We start from the raw sequence: 16,784 nt of genomic DNA, 5'->3' as shown, positions 1-16,784 counted from the left end.
TAATTTACTTATTTTTACATTTTTATTTATTTCAGAGAGGAAGGAAGAGGGAGAGAGAGATAGGAACATCAATGATGAGAGAGAATCATTGATCGGCTGCCTCCTGTGCACCCCCTACTGGGGATCGAGCCCACACCTGGGCATGTGCCCTTGACCGGAATTGAACCTGCCGGACCCTTTCGTCCGCAGACTGATGCCCTATTCACTGAGCCTAACTGGTTAGGGCCAGACAATAACTTATTTGATTCAAATGCATATCATCCTTGATTTGACCTAGTGCCATGGTTTTCAATCTAATACAGTGGGGCCTTGATTTACGAGTGTCCCGCCTAACGAGTTTTTCGAGATAGGAGCCGTCTCTTGGCCGATTTTTTGCTTTGAGTTGCGAGCTAAAATTCAGGTTACGAGCCAGCTTCAGATACCCCACCGCTAGTTGGCGCAGCGAACGTCACAGTGAACGCCACAACATCAGCCCAGCATCACGTGTCTCACTCGTTCACTGTTGATTTGACATGCGAGTAATTTGAGTTACGAGCTCCGACACAGAACGAATTAAACTCGTAAGTCAAGGCCCCACTGTATCTTAATTGAAGAGTTATAAAATTCATCTTTGTTTTAAATTATCTAAATGGCTGTTAGTCAGTCTATTTATAGGTTATTTAACCTTTCTGTTCACTACTTACTGATTATTATAATCACCATTCATGTGTCAGTAAAACTAAGTATGTTTATTATGTTAAAAATGTTAGCAGATATGTTGTCTGCAGCTGGAATTCAAGTGAAGGTTACTAAAATAAATGTTCTTTTACTTGGTGTTTATTAAGCATTTCTTACATTAAAATGATTTTTTTTTCTTATTTGGAGTTTGCTAGGAAATTTTCATATAATGCTCTGTGAGCTCCATACTATACTGTAAAATGAAGCCTGTGATATTCTCTAAAATACTGTTATGCTACAAACTAAATTCTAAATGGCTTCTTTGAGTATATTAACTATAAGATTTAAATGTCAAATTGACTTTTTAAAATTTATTTTTAAAATTAATATACAGAAAAATTGACTTTTTCATTTTGGTGCACAGTTCTATCAATTTTAACACATATGTAGATTCCACCACCACAAGCAAGATGCCAACAGTATCATCAAAAAAACTGCCTTATGCTATCCCTTCCCAGTCACATTTTTCTCCCATTCTAACTCCTGGCAACCACTCTACTACATGACTATAGTTTTATTTTTTATTTTTCCATTTTCATGTAAATAGAATCATACAGTATAAAATCTTTTGGAGACTGGTTTATTTCACTCAGTGTAACCTCTTTGAGATGAGTCCACGTTGTTACATGTAGCACATAGTGCTGCTCAGTTCTCCTACATCTTTGCTTATTTCCTGTCACTTTGCTTATTTTCTGTTACTGAGAAAGGAGTGTCCATGTCAAGAGCTGTCATTGTGTATCTGTCTAGTTCTCCTTTCAGTTCTGACAGTTTTCGCTTCATGTATTTTGAAACTCTTTTATTAGATGCATTCACATTTGTAATTATTATGTCTTCCTGGTGAAGTGGCCCTTTTATTGCTGTATAATGGTTCTCTTTATCCCTAGTAATTTTCTTTTTTCTGAAGTCTTTCTTTTCTTTTTTTTTAAATTGAAATATAATGGGCATACAATATCCTATTAGTTTCAGGTGTACATTATAGTGATTTGATATTTACATATAGGGAGTTCCAAAAAAATGTATACATACACTTTGAGTAATTATAAAAGCAGTGTTTATGAAAATACATTTCGTTTTGGAAATTGACCTATCAGCTGTTAAAGTGTGTATACGTTTTTTGGTATACCTGTATGTTACAAAATGATCACCACAGTTATTACAATATTACTGACTGCATTCCCTTCCCCATGCTGTACATTATATCCCTGTGACTTATTTTATAACTGGAGTTTGTACCTCTTAATCCCCTTCACCTATTTCACTTATACCTCCATTCCACCCCGCTCTGGTAATCACCAATTTGTTTCCTGTATCTATGAATCCGTTTCTGTTTTGGTTTGTTTGTTTTGTTTTTAAGATTACACATGTAAGTGAAATCTTATGGTATTTGTTTCTCTCCGCCTGTAAAGTCTTTTTCTCATATTAAGCTATCCAGCTTTCCTTTGATTAGTATTTGCATGGTATATCTTTTTCCATCTTTTACTTTTAGCCTGCCTATATCATTATATTTAAACTGAGTTTCTTGTAGATAGCATCTAATTAAGTCATTTTTATCCACCCTGATAATCTCTGTTTTAATTGATGTGTCATTAAGCCACATATTGATATTGATATGCTTGGGTTTAGCTCTGCCATTTTATTGTTTGTTTACCATTTGCTCCTGTCTTCTTTTGGAAAATTTGAACATTTTTCTAGAACTCCATTTTAATTGATCTACTGATTTTTACTATATCTTTTGTTATATTTTTTAAGTGGATGCTCTAAAAACTACAAAACACATGTTTAACTTTTCACATTCTATTTAGAATCAATATTTTACCACTTCAAGTGGAGCGTAGAAACCTTGCATCATATAAGTTCCTTTATACTCCCTCCTTTGTATTGCAACTAATTGTCTTACGTTTTACATCTACTACATTGAAACCCCATCAGACAATGTTGAGAGTTTTGCTTTCAGCTGTCAAACGTATTTTAAAGAATTCAAGAGGAGAAGAATAGGTTATTAAATGTACCCAGATATTTACCATTGTGGCTGTCCTTTCTTTCTTCCCGATGTTCCAAGTTTCCTTTTATATAATTTCCCTTCTAACTAAAAAATTTTCTTTCGTCCACCCACTGAGCCAAACCGGTCCTGGCGAATTATCTTAGTTTTTCTTTATCTTGGAATGTCTTTACATCATCTTTATTTCTGAAGGATATTTTTGCTAAGTATGTAATCCAGGACCACAGCTACTCTGATTGGAGAAGTTTCTCCTCCCTCCGAGTTTCAGGCACCTATGGGTCCCTGTTGTCACAGACACCACTGCAGGATTGCTTGGAGGCTGGGTCATGAGACAATGGAGAAGAGACTAAAACAGAAAAGAACAGTTATTTGCCCCACTCACCCTGAGCATCAAGGGGTCTCCTTTCCTGATCTTCATGTCAGAACTAGGGAGCCTCTTTGCAGGCTCTCTCTGTTTATTCCCTAAATTCCAGATTTTGGCTGCCTTGAAACCAGGCCAGGGGACACCAGAGGAAACAAAAATGGTGAATTCGCTAGTTCAGTGGCCTTCTCCCCAATTTGCCTGCTAATATTTTCTCTTCAGATTCCTCAAGTAGTTGCTCTCTGCATTTTGTTCAGGTTGTATTACGGCATTCAGTGGGAGCAGTGTGCTTAGCAGTGGAATCAAAATTGTTTTGAAACTAAACAAATTTAAGTATTTCCCAATTAGTACAAAACAAAACTACTGATTTCTTTTTTTTTTTAAATATATTTTATTGATTTTTTTACAGAGAGGAAGGGAGAGAGATAGAGAGTTAGAAACATCGATGAGAGAGAAACATCGATCAGCTGCCTCCTGCACATCTCCTACTGGGGATGTGCCCGCAACCCAGATACATGCCCTTGACCGGAATCGAACCTGGGACCTTTCAGTCTGCAGGCCGACGCTCTATCCATTGAGCCAAACCGGTTTTGAAAACTACTGATTTCTTTAGAACAATTTTGCTTTATACTTAAAATCCTCATTTGCAATTTACATTATAACTAAACACTAGTTCTTTTTTTAATCACATGTTTTATGATGCAGAGGAGAGAATTATTTATTGCCTAACACCATTCCAGATGGGAGTATTGTGGGTGAAAGTACTCTAGTTTTAGAGAAATTCCTTGTGGAGATTTCTGGGAAATGTAGTCTTCTAAGTATCAAGCAAAAATACATGGGGGTCAGACAAAAAGGTATATTTTTAATGAGGATCAGAAATTATCTCCTGATTTAAAAAAACATGGCTTCCTTTGATTTTACTTTAAGTGTAAAAAAGTCACTTACATAATTTAGGTGGGCCTTAGGGCAGATAAAACATTTCATCAATTAACTTGCTAATATAGCAATAGGTGTTTTTTTAGACATCAGGCCTCCTTTCACATGGCTTTTTTCACTACCGTTTCCTATTCCTGCTACAAATGCTCTACATGTTTTCCCACAAAACATAATGTAATAATGGTCATCTGATAGAATTCAATTTAATTGAATAGCGGGGGAAAAAATAACCAATGCCAAAAAAAATTATAGGCCTTTATTGCAAAATTATAGGCATTGTTGTAGAGTGATTTACCACAAATCAGAGCTGCAGAAAAAGATTTCACTTTGAGGTGGGCTTTCTCTGGAGCACACCCACAACTTTCTTCCCTCTCAGGTGTACATCTTTACTTTTCTCTCCTAGAAACTCTAAGGGTTCCCACGAGACTTGCAACCTGGGGAGCAATAGCAGTGGCGGCTCGCCCCAGGTTTACACCCTGATTCTGTTTCCAAGGCCTCCTTTCCTCTGACTTTTCAGTGAGCTAACAGCAGCCCACGGTGGCTCACTCGCTATAACGTCTCTAGAGAGCCACAGTGAACACCACCTAGTCTCTCCCCTGTTGCTTCTTCTATCCTAGACTTTTCAGTGAGCTAACAGCAGCCCTGCCTAGACTCACTTCCCTCACTGTGACTTTTACTTCTCAGTGAATTCACTCAGCCCGGCGTGGCTCACTTCTTTCTTATAACATTCCTAGAGAGTAAAAACAGAGTACCGCCTGGGCTCCCTCCTGTTGCTTCTTCTACCCTACGACCTTCCTTTGTCTCACTGTCCTCAGCTTTAATAAACGTACCTCAAAACCAACTGGACTCATGTTGTGAGATCTTTCCTGCATGAAGTCAAGAACCCACCCAAGACTGGCCAGACCAAGAAAGATCCACTCCAAACCTGTTTTTTTTCCCTGCAACAAAACCGCATGAAAGCACTACCCAACCACTTCTGTAAGCTACACACTTAAGAGGCAGGCTCAGTGGGCACCAAAGCCCTGCTGCAGGAAGTCCTGCTCCAAGGGGAGGGACCTTGCAGGGCTGATCCTCCATGGTGGTCGCGGCCAGTCCTTGCAGCTGACCAGCTGGGAGGTAAATCACTTCCATTGATGTGCCAACAGCAATCAAGGTTCAACTACAAGAGGAGGGGGGAGGAGAAAAAAAAAAAGACTGAACTTTGAAAAGTAACAGTTAATTGAACATTTATTTTATTTAATTATTATTTCTTCATGTACATTAGAAATATTAACCAGGCCAGTAGTGCAGAGTCACATTACAAAATCCGTGGAGTAACTTTACAAATTCTTCTGAAAAGGTCAGCTTTGGGTGGAGAGTAGAGGGTTCCGAGTTCAGCCTCGCCTCCAGTAGACAGAGACTTAGGGACTTAAGAGACCAGGATGGCAAATGACCTAGTGTCCTTAGAGAAGACTAGGGCCTGGCACAATGTGCGCTTGCTCTCTCGTTCACTTAGTCATATCTATTGAGCACCTACTATGTGCTAAGCACTATTCTATAGATAAAACAAAGTTCCTTCCCTCATAGAGTGTATATTCTAGGAGGGGGGGGTGATAATGACAGACTAACAAATAGTAAATAAACAACACATCAGCTGATGGTGAAATGCAGCAAAACTAGAGCAGAGGGAGAGGGGAAGAGGGAGTTATTTTATGTAGGGAGGTCAAGAAAGGCCTCCTTGAAACAGTGACACTTGATCACAGTCCTGGAAGTGAGGGGTGGTTTTGAGCAGAGGAATGACCGGTCAGGTAGTTAGGGCTGGTTCAAAAGGAGGCAGCCCTTGCCCACTGCTCCCCCTTCCCACGTGAGCCACATAAGAAACCGGGCCCACAGAGCGAGTTAACGTCTCTCTTGTGGAGCTAGCGCTTGTTGCATAGCCAGAAGTGAAAGGGTGAGCGAGACAATCCAGTTTCCTGGACTTTCCCCCCATGCTTCCCCGTGATAGTGATGGAAGGCAGTGGGGAAAAATGTTTCATGAACATTTATTTTTAGGTTGTGATTGTTTCTCTTTCCACCTTTCCAATGAATCACCATCTTAACTTCACAGAAAAACATGTTCGTTTTCAGATATTTAAGATTCTTGCTATCATTTTTGTAATAGTCCAAGTGCAGTTTGCATTAAATAACCCTGGTACTCAGAAATACTTGGTTTGGGGAGTGAAATATGTTCCTAAAGGAATTCAGATCACAATGTTTATTTCATGTAAGCCAACCGTGTGCCAGGAAGCCAGATGGGTATCAGCATCCCATGTTACAGAGCAGAAAGCTGAGGCCCAGAGAGGTTCAGGGACTCGCCCAGGGTCACACAGCCGCTTAGTGAACCAACGCACGTTCCGCGATGCCCCACCGCCCAGTACAGACTGGTGTGTCGGTGGCAGAGGACGCCGCTCTGCGTGCTCGCGTGTCCGCTCCCACGCCCTCTGGAGCAAGGGGCCAACTATCTCTTTAAGAAGGAAAGTGAAGACCAGCCGCTTACGCAGCTGCCGGCGAGCCGCCGACTGGCTCATCCCTTCCATCCACCTCACCCTCCCCGCCCCGCCCTCCCGGCAGCCCCAGCCCCGGCGAGCGCCCAGTTAGCCGCTTCCAGCAGGGGCTCCGGAGAGCAGCTCGGCAGCCCTGGCCGGGCAGCCGAGGCCATGGCAGCCTCCACAGGTGATGACAGGGTCTCCGGGGACCTCCGAGCCCACCACCCAGCGGCGCCCGCCGCAGCCCGGGGTGCCCAGTGCGGGGTGGGGGGAGGGGAGGCGCGCACCGCCGGGAGGAGCGGGCCCGGCGCCCGGCAGGCAGCCCGCCCTCCAAGCTCTCCGGCTGCGGCGGCCCAGCTGTCGGCGGCCGGGGGCTCCCCTGCCCGGGGTCCCCGCCCGCGTTCACCTGCACCTGTCTGTCTGTTTTCCCCGCCGCCGCAGGTTGCTGATCGCGGCCGGGCAGCTGCAGCAGCGACTGCAGAGGCGCTGCGCCAAGCCGGGCCGGAGCGGTGCGAGCCCGCGCGGCCGCAGAGGGCGAGTGGACTCAGGTGAGGAGGCCGCGGCGACCCGGAGGGGCCCCTGCGCTGCACCGCGGCGGGTGGCGGGCGGGGGCCGCTCGCTGCGGTAGAATCCGCAGAGGGCAGCGGCCGAGGAGGGGTTAACTGTGACTCACTCATACCCTCCCTTCCTTCCCCTACATCCTTCTCATTGCACCCCCACCACCGCCACCACCGTGAAATTCACAACTAGAGGGTACTCATTGCCACAAGGAAGATGCCCCAGGTGGGCGATGAAGAGGGCGTTAGGGACTCCCCGCATTGCTGTCTGTCTTCCTCTCCCAGCGTTTGGCAAACACTTCGCCTCTTTCCTCTTGGAGGAGGAGCAAGGCTCCCTGGGGGTGGAAGAAGGCTGGAACCCCACACCCAACCCAAGGTCAAGTACCATACCATATCCCCCTGAGAAGTATCCGGGCCCTGCAGTAGATCAGGGGAACATGCCCGTGACCTCTAACGCGGGAGGTCCCGGCCCTACTCTCCCTGGAGCTTCCTGGGGTGGGATGCTCCCTCCTTCCACTCCTCGGCAGGGAGCTGGGCTGTTGGGAGCACCCACTGGCCTGAGCAGCCCCGTATTCCTTCCCTCGGCCCTGCAGATGAGGGAGGCCTGTTTCCTCTGCCTTCTCTGCCCATCAGGTGGTGTGGGATGAGCTGGAGTTGCTCCCCAGAAAACGGTGGTGTCTGCAGGCAGGGTGGGGTAGGGAAAGTGCCAGCGATTGGGGTCTGGCCCCTTAGCTGGCTAGTAGGCGACTAGTAGCCATTTTAAAATGCTCCAGGCGTGGGTGTCTGTCTGCTCATCTGTTCGATGCAGGAGTTGGATTAGATGGTCTGTACAATGTTAATATGCCACTCAAGCAGCTTTAACGTGGCAGGAGACCCGTCTCTTAAAGCAACCCAGGATTTAAACTCGAGTCTATGAAATCATTGGGGTGATCTCTCTCAACTCTGGACTTCTCAAGTGAAACACTGACCTTGTGGGTCTCGTGGAACTGGAGGCACCAGGCAGTCCTCTGCTGGCATCCCTGTGCCGTCACTAGGGTGACCTTTGTCAAGTCACTCCCCTTCCCCAAGCTTCAGTTTCCTCATCTGTCAATCGGGAAGAAGGGCACACGTCTCAAAGGGTTGATGTTGGGATTAAAGGAAACACTTAGAATTGTACCTGTGCCTGGCACATAGTAGGTTTTCAGAGACACGGGAACTGGGAGATAGACTGAGGAAAGAGGAGTAGCTGCTTTTAGTCCTCTTCTCTCCGCCCGGTACCCCCACCCACCCCACCCCAGCAGCCTCTTCTACATCCCTGCGGATGGTGTCCCTGCCAGGGGCTAATGATGCTGGAGTGTGTTGGGCTGCTGGGCTGAGGGCCTAGGAAGCCACATTCCCACTGCAAGGGCTATGACATCATTTTAGCAAAAGATGGTCCCAAAGAGGCATAGATAGCCCAGCCCTGGGTTTGGAAAATCTTGGCATCTGAGGGCAGAGTCGCTAAGGGAACAGAAGCATCAGAATCTTGTGTGCCAGCAGGGGGTGGGGACCAAGGCTTCCTGGTTTCAAGTGGACCCCCTGCTGGTCCCTTGTCCTCTCGGGAGTCTCTTACTAGAAGCTCCCTGAGACGAGGCAGTCACTTGTTTAGTGTCCATCTTTTCTATTCTTTATCTCCTTCCCTGCTGTAATTTCCAGGCTTGCACTTACCCTGTCTCTCTCCAGCCTAGTCCACACATACCTTCTGCCTCTTGATGGCATGATAAAGATGGCGCCCCAGGGGGTGGGGCAGGGACTTGGCTGCTGTACCCTTTGGGTCAAAAGAAGTTGTGGTGTCTCCACCTACCTACATCCTCCTGGCAGAGGCCCTGTCTTTCCTCTCTATGTCCTCAACCTCTGGTCTGTGGCTAGGCACAAAGTAGGTCTTCAGGAAGATTGAGGAAATTATGTCCCTGAGCCAACTGGGTTAGGGAGAAGTTTTGGGAATGTGTTGATGGTGTAGGTGAAGGCACTTTTAAGTACAGGGCATTGTGCAAGTTCCTGGTTGTCACTTCTGTTGTTAATACGGTTGTTATCGCCATTGCCAGTGGCCAACAGCGGTTTTACCTTCTCAAGTCAGGTTTAAAGGGGCTAGCTGTGCCTGGGAGAGGGGTGTCGTTGGCAAACAGGTGGTGCTAAGATGAATATGAAGGGAAGAGGATTGGGAAGAGAGTGAGTCCAGCCACTTGCTGTGTTTGTGGGGTAGAGGCAGATGAGCAGAATCAAGTGAGCCAAAATGGATGCACAGTAGAAAACCAGGAGACCCAGGTCCCAGGTCTCATTCCACCACCTCTCTGGGTGACCTTGGGCCAATCACACCTCCTCTCAAGATCTGGGTCTCCAGCTATAAAGTGAGAGGACTGAACTACATGATCCCTAAGGTTCTGACATTTTTAAGTGGATTTTGTTAAATAAAAATGGGACTGTTACTGCTCTCAGTATCATTGATGGAGTGCCAGCCCATTCCCTAGCTCATGTAATTCTCATTAAAAAGCATACCCATTTGAGAAAGGATGAGGCTGAGGCTTAGAGAGACTGACTTGCCTAAGATTGCACAGCTGGAAGGGGCAGAACTATTATCTGACACCAGGTCCACCTGACTCGAAAGAGCATGCTCTTGCAAAAGTTTCACTGGCCCCCGTCAGACCTGCTGTCATCGCTGTGCGTGTGTGTGCGCTGCACGTGCGCACAGCGGTTTGGAGAAGGGAAAGGCATTTCCCTGAAGTGATTACTGCAGCGGACTTGCTGGGTGGAAACGTGCATAAATCGGTGCTGAAAAGTCTTCCTTCACTGTGACCTCTGCTGTGCTGGTGGGTGGTGGGTGCCCTTTACCACGGAGCATGGCTCAGAATGAATGCCAGTCAGGACAGACAGGCTTCCCATGTGCTGTGTGGTTTCCACAGGGGCACTCATTTACTCCTCAGAAAATCCCGTTATGTGGGCGCCATAATTTTACCCATTTCACAAGTGAGAAAGTCAGGGCAGAGAGGCAAAGGGTCTTGCCCAGAGTTACACGGCGAATTTGTTGTGAAACCTGAGAAAGTTGAGCTGGAAGCGCGCTGTCCTGGGAGTCAAAGAGTTGCTTTCAGTCTGTGCCCTCTCATTGACTGAGTAGCTTTGGGTAAACCAGCTTCCCTCTGAATGTCGGTGCTCCCGTCCCACAAAAGGACTGGATGAATCTACTGGCTGTAAAAGACCTAAATGCCACCTTGTCCCAGAATAGGCGTGAAGGGGATTCCTTGTCCAGAGAAACGTTAATCAGCATCTGTTTGTTATTTATTACCCGCAGGGTAAGTGCAGGGGACACAGGAAAGAGTAGAGTTGATCTTTAGTTTTAAGAAGCTGACGAAAGAGACAAATATCTAAATGTGTAGGTATGATAAACCGTCTAGGAACTGTGATAATCCTGATATGGGCTGTGATGGGCCTGGGGGTGGGAGGGGTGGTCTTTTCTACTCAGAGGCCAGGAAAGCATTAGAGAGCTGATACCATGGTCAGCTCCTAATTTTCGGCATTGAGTTTATGCAAGAGGATGATGATGAGGACAATGATAAATGTTCTACCCAGCTTAGGATACTTCCAAACAGTTTTAAAGTCTTGTTGACTCTTGATCCCAACAACCCAAAAAGTAGCCACAGACATCTGAGGGACAGCTCAAGCTCACTGTGTGGCACCCTTCCAGTGGAGCTACCCGTGTGCCCCAGGGGGGCCTCAAGCTTTCCCTCCTCAGGTGCTTATGGAGGCGGGACTCTGAAATTCCTCTTGGAAAGTCTGTCAGGTGCCTACAACTTGGGGAATCTTCCTCACGTCTGTTCTCACCATCCCTCCTGTCTGCAGCACCTAACACCTGGAGAGGTGAAGGCATTTACCCACGATCCCTCAGCAAGCCTGGGATCATAACTGCGGCCTCGTGGGAATGGCATTTCTCAGCTGCATGCAGTCATTCTCCATCCAGGTCACCAGGGGCCTGAGGGGCCGTTTCTTCATTTGATGGGCAGCTCACACTGAGCGAAGGTTGGATGCGGGTGAAATGAAGCTCGGGCTGAGGGCCCTGGAGAGGGAGAGGCCTGTGTTCCCTGGGCCGCTTTGCACCTCTTAATAGACAGATATTTACAAAGCATTTGTCACATGCTCAGCGCTGTCCTCTGAATTGAGGTGCTGAGTCAACCAAAAGGGAGTGTCTAGGAAGCGGCCTGGTGCAGTGGAAAGAGCCAGCGCCGAGTTGGGAGACTCACCTCACTCTGCCAGCAGCTCCCTGGGTGGCCCGAGGCGAGGCCTTTGCTTCCCCACACCTGCAGAATGAGCGCCAGAGGTGGTCTCTGAGGGCTTCGCCAGCTCCCACTGGCGGACAGTTCAGCCGCTCTTTCTTCTGTTCTGTAACCACTTTAGGGGGCACGGGAGTGGAGAGGATACAGATAACTGTAACTCGAGGAAGAATGAGATAAATATAACAAGAGGCAAGAACAAGTGCTCTGTGGGTTTGCTGCAGGGACGGGGCTTGGGAAAGGCTCAGTTCAGAAGCCACCTCTTCGGTGATAGGATGCGGATGCGATGCAGATAAGGTGGTTTGGGGGTTCTGAGCCAGGCAGTCGCCGAAGCAGGCTGTCTTCCTGGGAGAGGAGGTTTCATAGCAGAGCAGCGGTCCCCGGCCTTAGATTTCAAACATCGGTATGTTGGGGAGTCTGTCCTCGGTTAGCCAGCGCTCTATTTTGCCATCTAAGGACATTCAAAGGGCAGTGAGAGTTCTGTTTACTATCACTACCACATAGTGAGAGAAAGAGCATGTTAACAGTTCCATCTCCCACAGAAAGAAGGCCGTATAATATCGGGGGAAGTACTTCTTCAAATTGAATGCATTCTGCTTTACTAAACACTGCATTGTCCATTAATTTTGCCGTAGACGGGTGTCCTTGTGTTTGACTCGAGTCAGGCTGCTTGGGTTCGAATCCTGGCCAAGTGACTTTTTCTCCCAGAGCCTCTGTTTCCTCATCCGTAAAATGGGGAAACGGTGCCATCCACCTCGTACGGTCATTAGGAGGTCTGTGTGCCACCATAAAGCAAGCACAGCCAGGGACCTCCAACCCAGTTGTCCACAGAGGCAAACCAGGCGGGGCTGTGCGGGGACTGCGGCAAATGGAGAGGGGCTTGCTTGAAAGAGGCTGCTGCCAGCCGCCTCCTGGGCCCTGTGTTGCCAGATCTTCTGACTCATAAAGCATAAATCTGGATGTTCCTTCGTGACATCTCTTGATTTTTAAAACGTGGTCAACATTTTTAAATGCACATATTAGAACGTGAGTGTGGTGGGTCATCGGTTCGTGTCCTGCGATGTCAAGTGCCAGGTGTCCGACACTAAAGCTCCGTAGCTGTGAGCTGAGCATGCGGTCGGAGAGGGAGGGGAGGCCGGAAAGGCGCCCGGGCCGGGCATGCCTGTCTGCAAGGCTGGGAACACGTTTCTTTGGCAGCTTGTGATCTGCGTCTGGGCCTCCGGCGTCAAAGGCCCTGTTTGTGCCCCTTCCCTTTGGGCAGCACTGTCGGGATCGAGTCTCTAGGGACCGAGGCCTCCAGACACCTCTGTGCCCCCTTGAAGTTGGCACCAGCAGGGCTTCCCTACCACTGGGTCTTTGGGAGCTTGGTCGGCAGCCTCAGAAGAGGGAACTTGGCTGACGGCCTGGGAAGCCTGGCAGAGAAGCCGCCTGGAGAGGTGGCGGAAAGAGAGGCTCTGGCAGCTGCTCCGTGGGGGGCGGTTCCTGTCCTTGGAAGCCTGGCTGGCCTTGCGGCCGAGGTTCTGCTGGGGTCATGGTGAGGGCTGGGTGGTAAGCAGTCCCTCCGGACGTGCACGGCTCTGCCACGTGGCTGCCACGGAGGGGGTGTCGGGATTTGGCTGTGGAGGAAGCCCGGAGCGTTCTCCGAGAAAGGCCCCAGAAGAGTTCCGAGTTCGCGGGAGGACGCCCACAGACAGGTTGCAGGGCGTTCTGGGATTCCGATGGAAACCTCTAATGACAGCTTCTCTTTTGCGGCTCCCGTTAATCAAATATGCATCAAGCACCTTCCGTGGTAAGGCTTGATCCCCGCCTCTGTGGGGGAACGCAAAGAAGTATTTACACCCATTCATTCCACCAGAATGCCCGGGGTGTCTGCTCTGAGGCAGGCGCCAAGGTGTGGTCCTGCCCTCGGGGAGCTGTTCAGCCTGATGAAGATATACAAATGGCGCCTGGCTCGGAGAAATAGTAGTAACAGCTGCCATTGGATTGCGCGCCTTCCGAATGTTAGGTACTAGCCCTATAGCACCTGTGTGAGAGGGTGGCTATGGGGATTGCTGGCTGGTACCTGGGCCTAGGGCCCACCTGGGCCGACTCCCTTCAGAAAGCCCTTCTCCACCCCCGCAGGAGGGGCCGCGGAAGGTTCTGTCCTGCGAGAGGAGGAGCCTCAGATTGGGTAGGACTGTCAGGAGATGGTCACCATAAGGAATCCCAGAGGTCAGCATCCAGGTGAAGGAAACCAGGCTCCAGATCTAGACGCTGGCAGGCCCTTTGCCCTGAGCGGTCGAGGACAGAAAGCCCGGACTTCGGAGGTGGACACACTTGGGCTGCCACCTCGGTCTCCACGTGGACTTACTTTGTGACATGGGCGAGTCACTTGATTTCTCTGGCCCTTGTTTCCTCAGCAGTAAAAACAGGCATCATAAGCATAGCTCCAGCCTCTTAGGGCACTGCTGGCATGAGAATTAAGCCAGATTAGAAATCCCACATGCGCAAAGCCCCCTGCACAGGGTTCAGCTCACAGTAGGTGCTTAATAAATGCCATGCCCTTCCATCCACAGTTAGAAAGAACTGTAACTTCTCTAATTTTCCAAAGACCCAGTGCATCCTCAGTTGGTAGTGAGCTCCCCTCTCACTGGAGGTATTCAAACTGGGTCTGAGGGATGTCAGAGAAATGGAGCTTCAAACAGATGGATGTTGGGCTTTGAAACCTTCAGATTCTCCTCCACCCCGAATTCCTGTGATTCTGTGCAGACTTGGCTCAGATCTCATTAGTCAGTTATTAGAAATCAGTTGAGTTTGGCTTGGGTGTGTGTTCGGCACAGATAAAAACAGATTTCTGCTGGAGAAGTGCGCTCATTGAAGGCTTCTCCCCAGAGGTGGCAAGGCTAGAAGCAAATGAGGTCCAGGAAGAGCTCTGAGAGGTCCTGTGAAGGGAGCAGGGAGCCAGCTGGGGCGTTTGGGGCACGTGGCTAAATGTTCAGGTTGAATTTGGGGCAGGCTATGCCATGACTGATGGAACGAACTGCCCAGGACAAGGACTGTGTTTGCTTTACCTCTGAATCCCAGGGCCCAGCACAAGCCAGGCCCACAGGAAGTACTCTGGAAAAAGAAAGTGAGCAAATGAAAAGTAGCCGATAGAATCCTGGGCTGAGAGACTTAAGTATCCCTAGAGGCCAGGGGGCAGCTTCATCCTCCACAACATGTGTATGTCTGTGTGTGTGCCTGGCATCCTAAGTAAGACTCACCCTGCTTGCTGCTGCTCCTTCTGCTTCTCTTTTCCCTGTCCCTCCTTCTCTGTGTTGCAGCTTTATTGAACTGCTAGGGGCCCAGTGCATGAATTTGTGCACCTTGAAAGGAACTGTGGGCCATGAGGCTGCGGTGGGCACAGGGGCAGGTCTTGGCCCATCTTCCGCGCCCCAGCCCGGCCCCTCCCACCACAGTTCCCGGTCCCCTGTCTGCCGGCAGCCCCACTCCCACCACCGCTGCTCCCACACACTGACTGCACCGGCTCAGCTCGCACCCGTAGACAGTGCGGAACAATTGGGGCCAGGGCTGGAGCGGCGGCTGCTGCTCGATCACCCCTCAGGAGCAGGGGAAGGTGGAGAAGCCCTTATGGGTGATCAGGGCCGGCAGCCGTTCCTCGCACCCGTTGATGGCGCCAAGCAATCGGGGCTGGTGCCGGGTGCCAACAGCAGGTGTGAGCAGCAGCTCTGGCTCCAGCAGTGGGTGCAAGCTCTGGGCAGGACCATGGCACACAGGAACAAAGAATTTTCAATAACCACCACCAGAGGCTCACCTCGATGACAGCGACTGGTGCCCTGCCTTGGTCTGGTGCCCTTGCTTACCTGCTCCACCATTCCGCCGTGGCCAATGGCCGCCATGTTCTGTGTGCACCCCCTGGTGGTCAGTGCACATCATAACGACCAGTTGTTCAGTTGTTTGGTTATCCCGCCCTTAGGTTTATTTGCATATTAGGGTTTTATATATATAGATAGTCAACACACAACAGGCTGCACATATTGAAAGTGTACAATTTGGTTAGTTTTTACGTAGCATCTAACCCACGAAGCCATCACCATGATTAACAATGAACGCCTCCATCATCCCCCAGAATTTCCTCTTGCCCCTTGGTAGTTCCTCCCTCTTGTGCCTTTCCCTCCCCCACCGCATCCCCAGCAACCGCTGACCTGCTATTACTACAGATTATGTAGCATTTTCTAGAATCTTATGGAAACAGAATCATACAGTATGCACTCTTTTTTGGTCTGGCATCTTTCACTCAGCATAATTATTTTGAGATTCATGTTGTTGTGTATATCAGTAGTTTATTCCTTTTTATTGCTGTGTGGTATTCTATGCATGGAAGGATACACCCTGATTTGTTTATCTCTTCATTTGTTGGACTTTTTTTTTCAGGTTTTTTGCTTTTAGAAATAAAGCTGCAGAAAGCATTTGTGTATAAGTTGTTGTGTGGGCTATTCTCTTGGCTAAATACCTAGGCGTGGAATGGCTGAATTATTCGGTAAATATATATTTAACCTGTTAAGAAACTGCCCGAATAGTTCCCAAGTGGTGTAGCATGTTACATTCCCCTCATCAGTGTACGAGAGCTCCGGCTCCTCCGCTCCTCACCAGCACTTGCTATGGTCAGTCTTTTTAACGTTAACCATTCTAACAGGCGTGTAGTCGTATCTCCTTGTGGATTTAATTTGCATTTTTCAATGAGTGATGATGTTGAGCATCTTTTGTGTGTTTGTCATCCATGTATCTTCTTTGGTGACATGACTGTTTAAGTATTTTGCCCACCTTTAAATCTTCAATCATTTTGTTGTTGGTCATCTTATTATTGGGTTGTAACAGTTCTTTATACATTCTGGATACAAGTTCTTTGGCAAGTATGTATTTTGCACATATTTTCTCCCAGTCTGTGTCCTGCCGCAGAGGGCCCTGTGGGAGTTTCCGACTCAGTGTGCACATGTGTGTGCACGTGTGAACGTGTGGGTGTGAGAGAGGGCCTGGCTTCCTGTGAGATTCCTGCTTCTGGATTCAGTTCTTCTCCACTAACGTGCAGAATCACGGAAAGACAGCACAGAGGGAGCAGGCCCAGGGCTGGGTGCCTGGATTCCTTTTCTTCCTGTGACCCCAAGCAAGTCAGGTCACTCTTCTGAGCTTCTCTCACTTTGTCTATAAAATGGGCACAGCAGTGCCTTCCTGTGGGGGAGCGGCCGGGGCGGACCCCTCTAGCTGACCCTCCCAACTTGAAGCACCATCTATGCCATCACAGGCCCGGGAGGGGAAGCCCTGTGTTCATTAAAGAAGGTCTATTGAGCTCCACACTGGCTGGGTTGGGGGCGGGGGGGGGGTGTGGCAGGGCCAGTGCTGGGAGCCTCCTCTCTTTGCTCTGGGCTGTGTAGAGCCTGGTTGAGGGCATCC

The 16,784-nt window shown here is 48.7% G+C and overlaps 1 protein-coding gene across 2 annotated transcripts in view; it reads left to right on the top strand.

Moving 5' to 3' along the window:
* Window positions 1–6,615: 6,615 nt before the first annotated feature.
* The window catches only part of SNPH (syntaphilin), a 39,270-nt gene continuing 29,101 nt past the window's right edge, over window positions 6,616–16,784 (top strand). The window contains exons 1-2 of one of the 2 annotated variants that reach the window (XM_023754340.1): window positions 6,616–6,704; window positions 6,959–7,065. The gene's annotated coding sequence lies outside the window, so the exon portion shown is untranslated. Of the gene's footprint in view, window positions 6,705–6,958; window positions 7,066–16,784 lie in introns of those variants that run through there. The other variant, XM_023754339.1, reaches the window with a different exon arrangement.

This window comes from Myotis lucifugus, unplaced genomic scaffold (genome assembly GCF_000147115.1).
Source record: "Myotis lucifugus unplaced genomic scaffold, Myoluc2.0 scaffold_60, whole genome shotgun sequence".
Taxonomy (NCBI): Eukaryota; Metazoa; Chordata; class Mammalia; order Chiroptera; family Vespertilionidae; genus Myotis; species Myotis lucifugus.
Note: the sequence above shows the minus strand (reverse complement) of the source record. Positions and strands in the feature narration are given on the sequence as shown.